At 38.1% G+C, this 14,846-nt stretch overlaps 1 protein-coding gene, 1 long non-coding RNA gene and 1 pseudogene across 4 annotated transcripts in view; 2 read left to right on the top strand and 1 right to left on the bottom strand.

Moving 5' to 3' along the window:
- The window catches only part of ZEB2 (zinc finger E-box binding homeobox 2), a 132,847-nt gene that overhangs the window by 46,030 nt on the left and 71,971 nt on the right, over positions 1-14,846 (top strand). The gene's annotated exons all lie outside the window — the stretch shown is intronic.
- Positions 1-14,846, bottom strand: part of LOC129472430 (uncharacterized) — a 30,389-nt gene that overhangs the window by 4,002 nt on the left and 11,541 nt on the right. The gene's annotated exons all lie outside the window — the stretch shown is intronic.
- Positions 1,747-11,856, top strand: LOC129472429 (putative uncharacterized protein encoded by LINC00269; annotated as a pseudogene).

Below are 14,846 nucleotides of genomic sequence, written 5' to 3'. Positions count from 1 at the left end.
AAAAATGGATAACCAGCACTTCTTTTACTTATTGTCAGCTTTTGGAAAGTTACTCTGGGGGTTTGTAGAAGTTTAACTAGTTAACTCTTTGCATGCTGATGTCCTGTCGCTAAATATTCTTCTTCTTTCTAAACAGGAAGGATTTTAATCACTTATATCAGGTAACTACCGCTGTTACGCAGGCATAGCAAGTGAAACATATTAAGGTCCAGAAATAAAGTGTTTGTGTGCAAGGTCTTCAAATGTGAGAGTGATTCAGGCTTTGCAATGAGACACATCCTTATTTTCTTTTTGTCCTAGAACCAAAACACGTGAGAGTTATGACTCTGCCATTTGAAAAAACATGATGATATACTAATTTTTCATTGAAGAACAACAGGCTTTGGTAATAAGTAAATGCAAAGGGTTACTTCAGAACTGGGATATGTGACTGAATGGCAACAAAGAAAGAGAGCCTTAGAATGAAAAGTGTAGGGGTCTTGTTCCAGTCTGCTGACTAAATGCTGGAATATTTTTTTCCCAAAAGAAGGGACACAACCCAGGCTCTAGGAAAGAAAAGAAGCTTAAGTGGATTATTTAACAAAAAAGCAACTTATGGCTTCTAGATAGTGACCTACATTCTGCACACAATAATGATGTTTTACGGTGGTGATAGGGTTAATAACCTAACATCATTCATGTAGTGTTTTTTGAAAATTGAATTTTACTGCTACAAAGTAAATGTAACAGCCCTCTGGAGACAATATTACAGGCACTTTATTGTTTGCTAAGCTGATGTCATCTTTCTACAGACTGACTTTAAAACAAAGGCAGAACATTTATTACAAATATCACTGTGTGAAAGGAAATCTACTGAAATATTGTTTAGAAGGTGAGCTGATAAAAAAGTATTAATACTTGGCTTTGATCATCTTGTACTATAAAGTTATGACTTCAAAATTCTTCTCATGTGATCTCTATTCAAGGCAAACTTCATCCTGGCAATTCCTACCCATGTCTCTAACATTATTTGCCCTCAAGTTGAAACATTTGTTTAAGCTTCATGCGTGTTTTAAATACATTTTTACTCTCTAAGGCAATTTCTTAACAGAGTTGATGAGTTTTTGAAAGAGAGAGATTAAATAGCATCTTTCAGAGATAATATATGTATGATTTTAAAAACAAAGTATGGAGATTAAGCTGTTTAGTTTATATAATGAACTTTCAAAATCACCTGTAAGTGGTGACTGCAAAGTTTGCAATTTAAATAAGCTGTTTCAGGCACTGCCAAGCAAGCATTCTGCATCACAGGTTGCTTGCAACTCAGAGGGTTTGGTCTCTATCTGATGCACGTGTAATACAGCGTGAAGTTGTTTGTGGATCACACAGGAGCTTCTTAGAGCTTCATTTCCACACTGTAACCCTTGAAAATGTATCAAATGAGCAGATGCACTTGGCTCTTCCTTACAAGGCACAAGTAATTTGTTTGTAAATCAGTTACCTTTCAAGAAAAGTTAAATTAGGAGGAACTCTTGTTTCTTTGATGTTTTCCCTCTTAGAAAGCCAAAGATCATTTTGAAGTAATAATGATAATGAGGAAAATATAATTTAGTGAGCTACACTATCTCAAAATAACTTTTTCAGGTACAGCATATAAATAACAGCCCAAAGGACTAAAGCAGCCTGATGGTGTTTTTCTAAGAAAATGATTTACTGCTCTGCCTTTGTCTCTGAACTCTGGTTAGAAGGAAAACACAGGTCAAGGAAATTGGGTTAAGGGAAAAAAAGCCTGTTATGGGCTAGGTGTAGAATTGTACGAATAGTGACTAATTGGGAGTCTGTAGCACTCAGATCAGTGTGTGCAATGCTCAGTACTGGCTGATGGTATTTATGTCAGTCAGAAATGAAGCTGGATACATCTTCGCATGCTCTATGAAGGCAGTGTGTTAGTTGGTGAATTGGCCATGCCCAGGAGAAAACTACCAGTAGTGCTATGATTGTGATTAAACCAAGAACTGAACTGCAATGTTTTAAAAATTTATTTTACTAATAAGTGTACTTCTGTATAGAAAAATCATTTTTAAAAAACCTTACAACTATTTGAAACATTATACTATAAGCCTGCCTTTGATTTGTTTGGGAAGCTATTTTATAGTCACTCAATTCATTATTGTATTTGAAAAATATTAACTACTTACCATGTGCCAGCACCAAAGGTTCAAAGGTGAGTCCTCACAGAGCCTTACAGATTAGTGTCAGAAAGAACTGCTCGGCAAGGGTAAGAGTGTGACACATTGTGAGTATTCAAGAAATGTTTGTTGAGTGACTGATAGAATGAATCCAGAGATGATCAAAGTAAGTCCTTGATTTGGTATATGTACAAGGAGGAACTAAGAGTTTCCCTCCTTGAACAGGTCAGAAAGGACTTGCTTGAGCTGGCCTTAAAGAAACACCTGAGTGGCATGTAGCATATGAATAATGAACAGGAATGGGCCACTGGTGGTAGAAACAGCATCCCAGAATATGGTCTGAGTTTTAGCAGCACAGCCCATTTCTGACCCCTGCATGCCTCAAAGCCACTTTAAGAATTGGTCTTTGCCCTTCTGTCCTCACCCCCTGTTGTACTGTAATACACACAAGCATGTGTGTGCATGTACGCACACGTGCACACATACATGTGCCCACTCCATCGTTGGAATTCGACTGTCCACCCCTTCAAGAATCAAAGCATCTCCTAAAAGAAAAGAAATGGCATGCTTGTTCCTCACTTTTATCCATAAAACTCACATTTGAGTTGTCTATCATGAGACCTCAGTTTTTTGACCAAACATTGTCCTAAAGCATCGGACACATAGGAAAAACTGGAAAGAGGAACAGGTAATATTTAAACCACCCACTATTTTTGTAATGAAAGGATTTTTCAAACGTCAAGATGAAATGGTTTTATCAAATTATTAAAGTTACTCTTAGCAACAAGTCATGGATGGGACACTCAAAACAGGCCAATTTGGGACAGTTCCAACTGTAGGATGCCTTGTGTCATTACCTCTATAAATGGAATCGAGCTTCCCGTCTTCTGCAGCTATACATTTTCTTGCCTTTGATTTCCCACTCTGCTTTCTCTCCCAGCAGGCTTTTCCTGTCTCCTCTATCGGCTACTCTATAGGCAGATGTGCCTCTTTTTCCATTTGCCGGATCTCTCCAACCCAGATCTTCCAAACTACTCCCCTTTGAAGTCTCTATTACGGATACAATCACTTTTGTTTCCCTTCCATCCCCTCTCTCACTGCTCCAGTTTCTTCTTTCCCTAACCCCATTAGTTACATCTGCTGCCCCTACCATTCAGCCTGTGTTAAATCGTAATGCGCTTGACATAACTTCAGTTTGTCTGCTAAGTACTCAATCAGCACGCACTGCTATCTTCTGATTTGTAGGAAAGGGGGCAAGACTGAGTAAGCTGGCTCAGAATTCTCTGAGTGATTCAGCTCTGCCCAATTAGCACAACCAAAGTGGGAAATTGACAACTAATAATAATGAAAGAAATGGGTTTTAGTTGTGAATACAAATCCCACAAACTTGGTTCCTGATGCCTGTGGTAGATACTGTATGCTTCATATGGTGGTCAGATGGCTCAGAGAATGCAGAAGTGGATGAATGAAGGAGACTGTGTCAATAATTGCAGTATTTATTAGTTGACTGGGATTCTTTCCCTGGAATTCATTAATGGATTTTTTAAAGAATCTGCAAACCACCAGAAATTGCATGTAACATTTAGTACATTAATGCATTTTTTCCTGGGCAGTGGGTCCATACGTTTAAGCAGATTCTTAAAAGGCTCTATGTCTCCCCACTATCCCCCTCCAAAAAGGCGAAGAATCATTGCTATAAGTGAAGACACCTATTTGATCTATGTTTTCATGTGGTCTGCTTTTTTTCCCAGCCCATTTTAACATTCCACATGATTTGAGCAGTTCAGAGAGTAGAAACATAGGGTTTTAAAGGCAAAATTCACCTTCTTTAAGAGGAAAAATGTTTAAACCACCTACCAGGTTATACAATTCGCATTTTAAAAATTATTTTAGTTTTACCACAATTCAAAGACAGGCCTTTTTTTTTTTAATTTAACAATGGGTATAATCACACATCTGAACATAAGAATTAGTTTTATGCAGTTCCATAGAAAACCAAAATCTTGAGGAACACTTTCAAAACAACCAGAGAAAAATAAACCATTCCTCATGTCAGTCTTGTTAGGGAGGGATTAAGAAACTGGCAATTATTTTGGCGACCTTAATTGTTGCGTGGCAGGAAAATATGTAATTAGAGCACGTTCCCAGGCCTGCACACCTGCAGCACATCCTACAGCATAATGTCAGCTTTCAGTGCCCGTCGGTGCCAGGTTCTAGCACAACCAGTCACAGTGACGCTCTGAGAACATTTCGGACTCATGTAATGTGGCTTCTGTGTATGAAAGAAGCAGGCATTTACACTACCACACAATGGAGTGCATTGCTGCAACACTGGTTTCATTATTTTCTGACGCCTACCTTCAGCACTGCCCTGGTTTACTCCGTTTGAGGTTTTATTGTTACGGTATAATAGTCCTGTACATTTTTGAAATTCCCTTATTATTCAGCTTATTAATACAGTACTGACTTGATTATCAGGCTGCAGTTGCACAGCGGAAGATTCAGTGCACTAGCTAAGTCAGAAGCTGAGTAAATTCTTGGTATAATGAGAACAATTGTTTGACATTTTTTTATGTAAAAGATGGGCCATGGTAGTTCTCTATATAGTTGCATTTTGGAATTCACTCTATATTCCCTATATGTTGTTGAGTATTCGTTTTTCGTATAAAGAAAGCTTAAAATGTGTTCTCACTAATTTGAAAGTGTTTCAGGGTATGGGAGGACTCCATCATGATTCTCATTAGCTTTTTTCTTCTTTTTCTTTTATTGGCTTTTCTCAACAAAAAGAAACTCTGATGTTAGAAAAAGTAGTGTAAATGAAGAAACAGTATGCATGATGCCTGTTTTTCAGATAATTCCATAATCTGGCATAGTGATAGTTAACAGACTTTTCCCGCCTAAGGGAGATACACTGTATTTTGCTATCTGACATGTTGTCATATATAAAGAAATCAATTGGTAATTAAATGATGCACCTTGTGAAGATGACAAAAGGCATTTGGTTGCGAAAAGAGAACTGGGTTTTGAGGGGTTTGTAATGAAGGCCTAATGACTATTCATAAGAGATTTTCAGTCCGTTGATCCACTTGACTGGAAAGTTCTGCCCTGGAGAGTTAGTGCTGTCAGTTTCTCTCACCTCAGAAAGCCGCCGCAATCGACGGTGTAGAGGATGAGCGAGAAATTATCTAGTAGTTGCTCTAGGCCTGTCTTAGGTCACGTGCAGAAGGCACATCTGGCTTCCTGTAGGTACAACCTCAGGACATAAACTTTGACTAATTTTTAAACTATAAATATGTACGAGTGACACTGAATAAGTTACCTTTTATTCATATTTCCTTTATTTTAGAACGCATGCAAGTTGCGCAGTAAGCTGCCATTTTGGCCTTATTTTTCTTCCAATTTTAACTGTTACACATTTGCTTGTTAAGCTAAGAGTGACTGTTGATGAAAGTTGTCAAGGACCAAATGATAACAGTCTCCTTATGTGAAATCCAACAACTGTACCTTTGCAGAGAATATGCCAAAATTGCCCTGCAGGAAGGTCACCTGAAACAAATACAGAGAATGTGACTGGATAGCGCTCTTGGGGGGTGTTCATGGCCCTATTTGACAAAAGGCAGTAAGATATCAAAATGTAGGACTGGATACATAGGACTGGATACAAGGCTGCCACCACATCGAGATCTCTAGAATTGCAGAACATTGTTGCCTCAGTGTCTTCATAAACACAATCACAAAAACTAGATGAAAATTCATGCATTCAAAACAGACCAGCTACCGTCCACCGTGGGCCAGGCACCATCGTAGCTTTGGAGGAGACAAAGATGAGGGAAGCAAAATCTCAGTGCTCATAGTTTATTGAGGAACAGACACACAAGAAAACAGTTACACTACAACGTGTAAAGAGTTGTGGCTGGGTTATATAATAGCACAGAGTTTAGAATCCAGGAAAGGGTTTTCTGAGAACTGTTGGGGTCCACAAACGAGGTAGAGATTTCTTATACGAGCTACTCTTTCCATTGCCAAAGCCAAATTAGCTGGCGGAAAGGTGAGTTGGACAAGTGAGGTGTTTCTGTTGCATGTGGAATCTCAACAGAACAGTAGTGGCCAGCAATTTCTGTACATATTTACTCTTGGAAAGTGCTTCTCCATGTTATCTTATCAAGAAGCTCACCTAATCAAAGGTAAACACATTTATCGCCTCATTAAGGCTTGTTTTATGGCCACTTCGATGTCATGTTTGAGGTGGAAGTATCCGTCACAGTCTTTGTCTGGAATGTATGTAAAAGGGATTTCATGGACACTGCAGAGGTTTTAATCTCTCAATATCAAAATAATTTAATGCATAATATATATTTGAGAATATGTCACTGTTGATTCCTACTTGTGTACTGTGTGTACTGAGTTTTGCTGACACATTTGCTAGAGCTGTCAAGGTGGACCAAATGAATGGACAGATGCCAAAAAAACAATTATGCTTATTAATGTACATTGATTGCTTGTTTAGGTTATAAAACAAATTAAAAAAAAAACCATTAGTATTTAAACCCTTTTATAGCTGAGCTAATGATTGCTTATAATATAGTGTCTAGTAAAGAATATTCTATAATACCTGTAAAGCCCAGCTATGTTATCTAATTAGTAGACTTTGATTTAAGTGGCTATAATTATGGAATTGAATAGTTGCCTTTCTAAATAACCGAATGGTAGATTTAAATATATAAAGATGTTGACTTGATTATTTAATATTTGTAGCAAAGACAAACCACCTAAATAGAGAGATTAATTCCACATCAGTGCAACATTAAAAGGGAGAGAGGATGCCAAGAATCCCATTAATTTGGGATATAAGTGTCTGAAATTTCCTCAAAACATTTACACCAAGGAATACCAACAAGACAATATCAAGCAGCTCTCCCTAAGGATAGAGAGGTAAGGCAAACATGATTTTAAACTGCACAATATCACACAATAAAATTAAGGACAGTGTGTTCCACCAGATGCTAAACACAGCCATTTATCGAGCTACAAGATTCTAGACTAAGTAAGTGTTTTGTATACATATTAGCTCCATATTACCTCCATGACCTCTTTCCGCATGAAGCCTTCCCTGAGCCTCAGTATCCACTCTTTCCTGTACCACGAATCCATTTTTCTTTTACTTTTTCTTTTCTTTCTTTCCTTTTCTTTCTCTCTGTCTTTCTTCTTTCTTTTTCTTTCCTTCTTTCTTTCTTTCTTCCTCTCTCTCTCTTTCTTTTTTTTTTTTTTTTTTTTTTGAGACAGGGTCTCACTCTAGCACCCAGGCTGGAGTGCAATGGCACGATCATGGTTCACTGCAGCCTTGACCTCACAGGCTCAAACCATCCTCCTGCATTAGCCTCCCAAGTAGCTTGGACCAGAGGCATGCACCACCATGCCCAGATAATTTTTTTTTATTTTTTGTAGAGATGGGGTCTCACTATGTCGCCCAAACTGGTCTTGAATTCCTGGGCTCAAGCGATTCTCCCACCTCAGCCTCCCAAAGTGCTGGGATTACAAGTGTGAGCCACTGCACCCAGCCCATGTTTTCAATAAAGATGGTGCTATTTGAAACTATGGCATGTCACGTGTATATTATTTTATTTCACCATGTGTTTAAGTGAGATAACCAGGTGCCAAGAAAGCTTCAATATTTGCTTAGTTAAATAGCCAATGTGATGGAGAAGAGGTAACCTCTTTTTTTTTTTTCTTATGATTTGCTTTGGCTATTACTTTTGAAACACACATGTTATATTCCCAATTAGATCTCGTTACATCCTTCACAGGCTGTCCAAAAATTTCCATACTTCTAACAAGAACTTCGGTTGACTGGGTTTATATAGTTTTTCTGTTCTTTGCCCTATTTCTTTCAAGGCCTTTGAGTCAGAAGCATTCAGCACCACAGTGTACGATAGCCACCATTTGTTTTGCCCTTTTAACTTTTGGGGGTTACTTCTGACCATAGTCCAGCTGCTCAGAAGGGCTTTTTCACAAATTGTTTACCATGGCAGTTGCTACCCTATTGGGGTTTGCATTCAGAACACATAAGCAGAGAGCAATGGTGTCAGTATAACAAATAATGTGTACAATTTTTTAAAATGCTGAATTTACCAAATCCCCATATTATGTTTTCACACTGCTCTTTCAGAAACTGTGCTAATACAATACTCCTATCAACTGATCTTGGTCCTGGCAGGCCCTATTGGAACTAATGGGGCCTGACAGTTCTTCAGTTAAAAATTATACATGAGGGTCACTTTCCCTTAAATTATCTATTGTATGCCAGCTGTTCACAACTGCGTTGCTTCACTTTCTTTGCAGTGCTAGAAATATCTAATTTTCTCATAATATCCATAGCAACTATTCTCATGGAGGGCATTGAAGTTAGTAAGATTTCAAACACACCTTCACAGAAATCATGCTAGAGTTGCAGTTTCCATTTTCTTTAATTTTATTTTTTTGGTTCTGAAAAATGTTTAGATGGCTCATTTTGCCGGTTTCATGCCATAGCACTTGAGTTATATCATAATTTCTCATTTGCTGCACAACTTTATTCTATTTTTATGCTCCTAAATGACGCAGCTCTTAAGTACCCGTGAGTGGCACTTCCGTGCTGTGAGTGCTATCAAAAGCAACCTCAGACAGATAAAACTCCTGGTTGTTTGTTTTCTTGTTTTTGTTTTGTTTTTGCTGGGGAGGGGAGAAGCAGAGTCATCACCAAGGGCCTTCTTTTGTTTTTCAGGCATATTAAAACTGTATAACCAACAGAACCATTTAAAAGGAAGAAAAACATCACCCAAGTTCTGTGTCTGAATGAAGGCTGTCTTCTCAAACGCTCCTCATTACTCCAGAGCAGTTATATTTGGATTATAATTGAAACGAGGCTTCTTTTTTTTTCTTTTATGCTTCTTTTTTCCCAGAATGCCTCAAGTGAAGTATTCCTCCCAAAGTTATTGCACCTCTTTACTAACAAGTGCTGGAATTTTAATAAGCCTGTCCCCCCTCCTTACCCTGTACAGAGGAAAGGATGGCAAAGAGTGGCTGTGGTACAAAGGTTACATATTCAGTGATATTTTCTGCTTTTATTGGTAAAAATGGGGAGGTGGGTGGAGGATTTCCTTTAATTATGAAATAAGTGTGATGTTAGTAGTTATTTCTGTAACCTGGTGAAAATGCTGCATATTTCAGGCCTAATTTTTAGCATATGTTACCGTGTGTGTAATAAAACGGTGATCTGCTCCTCCGAATCTTTTGACTGTTAAGGAGCACTCTGATTATAACTAGTTGCTGTAGAAACCTGGTCATCCAGATGCTTATCAAGAATGCATTATTATTTTTTAAACCTTGGTGGAGAAGCCACAGACTGCAGCAGTTGGACAAGGTCCCATATCGATGGAAGCGACATGTCTTTCCCCTTTCCATTGTGTGATCGTCCAGGGCCTGGGGGCATTAATATGCAACGGTTCTGTTTTTCTTTCAGAAGGACTTGTAAACTCTTTAAACAGAGGCACACAGTTGCAATTGTTGCGGTACTGAGTGGGTGTATAGAAGCTAGGGCTGCAGCCTTGTCCAGTTGCAGATAGAATAAAACTGACAATGATGCAATGGGCCTGGCATGTAGACAACTCTGTGGGATGGATGAATGGTGCGGCTCTCGCTGTCCCTCCGGTGGTGGTGGGCCCTGTAATAGCTAGCGTAGGAAGGGTGGTGGAAATTGATATGCACTATTACTACATGTATAAAACTTAACACTGGGGCCATTGCACAGGTGGGGGGTTCCTGTTTATTGATTTTTATGACTTTGTTAGAACATGCGCTTAATGCTTTTATACTCCAGGAGCTCTGGGAGGGCTCACCTTAGGTAATAAACCTTTCCGTACTTTGCAATCGCTCACAGTTTACATGGGGACTCACATTATCCAGTACAAAGCCCAGCATCCCCCTTCTACTTGGTTTTAGGAGTGTGATAAAAAAAAAAAAAGCAAAGAAAATAACTATAGCACTTACTTTGAATTTTTTAAAAACCTGTCCACTCCTGCTATGAAAATGGCCCCTAATTCTAATTACTCATATTTCCAAGAAAAATTAGTCACACAAACTTATGTTATGTGTTGTCTCAGAGGTTGAAAGCAAATCAGGTTTCCAATAAGACAGTACATCAAACAAAGTAGCATGTTCTTGATGCCGATGACTTTTTTTTAGAATTATGGTTGGACATTTTTGGCAGACAGATTGTCTTTTGCTCTATCAAAATGACAGTTTCTTTTGTAACTGCAACATTCATAATTAGAAGGAGAGAAGCAATCTGCCCAATTTAATATACTAAAAGAAGTTTAGAGTCTCTGCTAGTAATTTCATTATTTTTAAATTTGAATTAATTGACTTAAAATAATACAGTTAAGAAGTATAACCAGCAGGATTATGGAGAAAGGTTTCTTTTTCCTTAAAAAAAACAGTGCTCTCAGTGTTATACTTCAGATGAGATTGAAATTTTCTTTTTACGCCAGGTGCCCCGTTCTAAGATTCAGAGCAGGAATGTGAATATTCATCCTTGCAGTGGAGCTGAGAGAAGCTGTAGGGCAAATCCTGGGAACAAGGTCACTTTAAACAAAAAAGTTCTCCAAGTTTCCCATGCTTATGAGGCTGGCTGGGCTTAATTAAAGTCAATGGATGACCAAAAAATAAATAAATAAATAGAGACAGAGAGAAAGAAAAGAAAATGAAAGAACAACCACCCACCCCATATCAGTCTCTTTCTAGGCCTCACTTCACATCGTATACCTTAGCCGTTGATGTTCAAGCTCCTTACATAGATCAAGAATAATATTTCTTAAATCCCTTAACAACACTGATGTGTCCATGGTTTAATCACTCTTCCCCAGTCCACATCTCTAACCTCTGTCACTTAGGTGGCCCTCACCCACAGTGCTACAACAAAAACAAAGCCCGAATTGCATTCAGAATGAAATCATCATAACATAGCAACCTTGTTCAGGATGTGACCTTTGGGTTTCAGCAACCCTGTCTTATGCAGCCCTGGCCAACCTTAACCTTTCCTGTTGGCTCGGAGGGTAACCTTTCTTCATAGTTTCTTCAGGATCTCTCCTTACAGGACCCAGTATGTTGCATGCCTGTGATGCACAGGGCCAAAAGTTTCGGAGTGTTAAAATCTACGAGCCTGTTTTCCTCTATGAGAGAATGAAGCCTGCACTCATTTTAGAGAATACATACGTAGCAAGATCTCTTTTTACCCTTCCTGTATAATTTTGGTCATGCTTAACTCTAAAGGAAACCAATTCTCTTTAGCTCTGTTACCTTATTTCGTACCTTAGCCGATTGTCATCTTTACATGAGCATCAGATACGGATGTGACAAAGATTTTTTAGAAATAATAACAACCAGTGCTTTATGAGTTGTTAAGTGTTTTTCTCTCCCACAAGAAATTACAACACAAAGTGCCCTATGCATTTTTTTAGTATGTTGATAAGACAGCAGGAAATTTTTTAACCCTCAAAACTTTCTGATTATAAGCTGTGCTCTAAATTTACACGGGCAGTGTTCCAAGTCCCACACTCTTTTACAAGTAGATCATTACAGACCTGCAAGTGAGAAGGTAAATTTCCCCATGGCAGTTCTGAAATCTGACTTCAGGCTAAGAGGCCGTGGACTCAGAGGGTACCTACATATCAAAATCTCCTCTAGTATTTTACTAGTTCCTTCTGTCCTTTTTGCAGCCCTGTGTCCTACAGAAGTGACATTTTGTTCCATTTTCATCTATCTTACTCTACTTGGTTGTATATCAAAAGATATACACCTTTATATAACCCAAGAAGCCAGGGATTAAAGCACAATATTTCTTAACACAGCTTCCTCTAAGATCTCCAATAGCTACCTAATGCTTAAAGCTTGGGCTGACGTGGGTTATAGGGTTATAGTAGCTTTACAGATATTTCTATTTGTGTATGCTATGTTTATATATGTAATACATATGTGTGTGGCTTAGGGCTATACTGACATGTTATTTTCTATGTGTTCATTTATTGTAAACAGCAGGCAAGCAGACGTTTCACCTCACGCCTCACTCTGGTCTCTAATCATTCAAAAAATATTGCAAGATTCCCATTCTAAATTAAATACATCCGAGCTTACGTCTTTTATCAATTCTTTATTCTTGGTATCTCAAAATTCTGGTCTTCTTCCTTTGTCTCAAAAAGGGAAACTGCTGAAAGCATTTCCACCTGGATGTTTAAATTATTTAAGTTGCAGGAACCAGACCTTTTCCCTCCTGAGTAGTTGTGGGTTTTAAAGGCTAAAATTGCTTCATCATGCCAAAGTGAAAGTATGCATAAATTATTTAGTTAAACCTGAGAAAATACAGACTTTTCCCAGTGATCTTTCAAGGGCTGCCTACTTAAATTTCAGAAGAATGGGCAAGATTTTTTTTTCATTCTCTTGGAAAATTGAAGTATCTCTTGTGTCTTCTGTCAGTTGGAATGTGAACAAAATTACAAAATGGTAATTTTTTTAAAATTCCAAGCTTCATAATATCCAGTATATCTATATCATTCCAAGGTGAATACTGTGATAATCAATCAATACCAGGAAGACTCTTCCAGCTGGTGAGAACTGCAAACCCTCTCTCAATGTATTCTTAGGAAAATCAGGCGATTTGTTATAGGTCTCTCCCTAATGCCAACCTAAAGACTGGGGGGCATTTCCGATTCAATTTCTAGTCATCCAGAGTTGGTATTTCAGTTTTAAAAGTAGAAAGCAAGGTAATTTTAAGATGTTATAAAAACTTTGTTGACATTTTTAATTTGCTTTTTAAATTTACCTTTACTCCAGTAAATAAAAATATCAGAGAAGTGTGAAGTTGTGTGGTGGTGGTGGTGGTAGTTGGGGGGTGTGTGTGTGTTTGTGTGTGTATGTGTGTGTATAAGACAGATAATATTAAAGTAGCAATGAAAACAGCCCAGAAATATAGACAATTGAGGCCCAATTTCAAGTTTCTGTAGCGTAAGTCATTCAGTTACCCATGTATATTACAGACAGAATGTACCACATTATGTATCTGATCTCTAAATTCGCCTTAGTATAAATGCTCCAAGAACATTCTTATGACCAAGAAAAGAATGGTATTTTTAATTGAATACCTAACCTCAAATCCTGAAAGAAGCATTAATTGGGACAGGACAAAAATGTCAACAAAAAAAGTACTTATGTGAGTTATTTAGTATACAGCTGTCTCTTCATTTGTAGAATCCATTTGAATTTTATATTCAGAGAAATTGGGAGATGAGAGTAAATATGAGGGGAGACTGGCACGTAAATTTGTTGAGTTTTTATGAAAAAATAAAAATTTAAAAAACCTTCCAAGCAAAATAAAACCTGTTCCACTCACAAATGATGGTTGTCACTGATCCCATTAATACCTGTTACATACCAAGTCCTCTTCCTTATATCTAACTTGCTTTTTCTCCAAATTCCAGTGTAGTTGCTCTTGACCTTGCCTTTGTTCTCCCCTCCTCCTTCTCTCTCTGCCCAGGCACAGTTATGTCCACTAAACCAGATGAGCAAGATTTCATAATGACACCACCATACTCTGATTTTAAATAGTTAAAAATCCTATTTTGGCTTTTGTTTGCTTACTTAGATTTCTACCCCCAAGGTGATGAAAAGAGCACAGATAGAATCTAGAGACAAATAGGTTCTGGAGTCAGGAATCAGATCCAGATTCTAACACAAGGTGATGTGGGAAAAAGTCAGTTAAAATTTCTGAGATTCCATTTACTCATCTATAAAATCATCCTCATAATAATTACTCCCCCCTTCAAAGGTTTGTTGTGAGGAGAAAGTGGGAAAATGTCTATTAATGGGCTCTGCTGTCAGTAGATTAACACATAAATCCAGGTATTATTATATAATCAAACTGTCCTTTTAAATGCAGAAGAAGAGGTTTTTAAGGCACACATGAGATTCTGGAAACGGAGGCATTATAGAAAGTCTACAGGGACTAAAGATGCATTGTCTTCTATGTGCCTTTCTCTTGCGGGAGGTACATGCAGACCTTTGGGGGGTGCTGCTCTGGCCAGGACAGTGGTGGAGAGCTCTGGCTCTTGAGTGTGAGAGCTGGAACGATTGAGAAAAGACAGGAGGGAAACTTCGAGGTCAGGTGACTTCTTTCTAACTGCAGCAGGTTCTCAGATCCCTAGGCTGGCCCAAGATGAGAGAACAGTCACCAAAGAGAGTCTGGCACAGTAAGCCTAAGTGTCAGTGTCATCTGATTGTGAAATCTGCTTGTTTGCATACTCATACAGTACCAGAGCTTAAGCCCTGGCCACTCACTGTACGGATGACTGTACAAGAGCAGAATCTAAGACCAAGGGGTTGTTTTTACTAAGAAAGAAAAATTTATTAGAGTTACTTCCAGGAAATCTATTAGATTGTCTCACCAAATACATTAATAGCATCAATTATTGTATTTTACATAATTTTTTTTACACCAGATACGCAGTATGTTAAAGAATTTGTGGAAGTTCCCCATGTGAGCCAGTATTAACCATGATAGGAGTAATCAGGACTGGCCCAAGAAAGATAGAAATGAGAATTTATAAACTTGTCTAATTCTCATTGCTTGAAGAAAATTGAAATGAAAGAATC

The sequence above is a fragment of the Symphalangus syndactylus genome, chromosome 22 (assembly GCF_028878055.3).
Source record: "Symphalangus syndactylus isolate Jambi chromosome 22, NHGRI_mSymSyn1-v2.1_pri, whole genome shotgun sequence".
NCBI lineage: Eukaryota > Metazoa > Chordata > Mammalia > Primates > Hylobatidae > Symphalangus > Symphalangus syndactylus.
The sequence above is the reverse complement of the archived record's forward strand: the minus strand, read 5'-3'. Positions and strand labels throughout refer to the sequence as shown.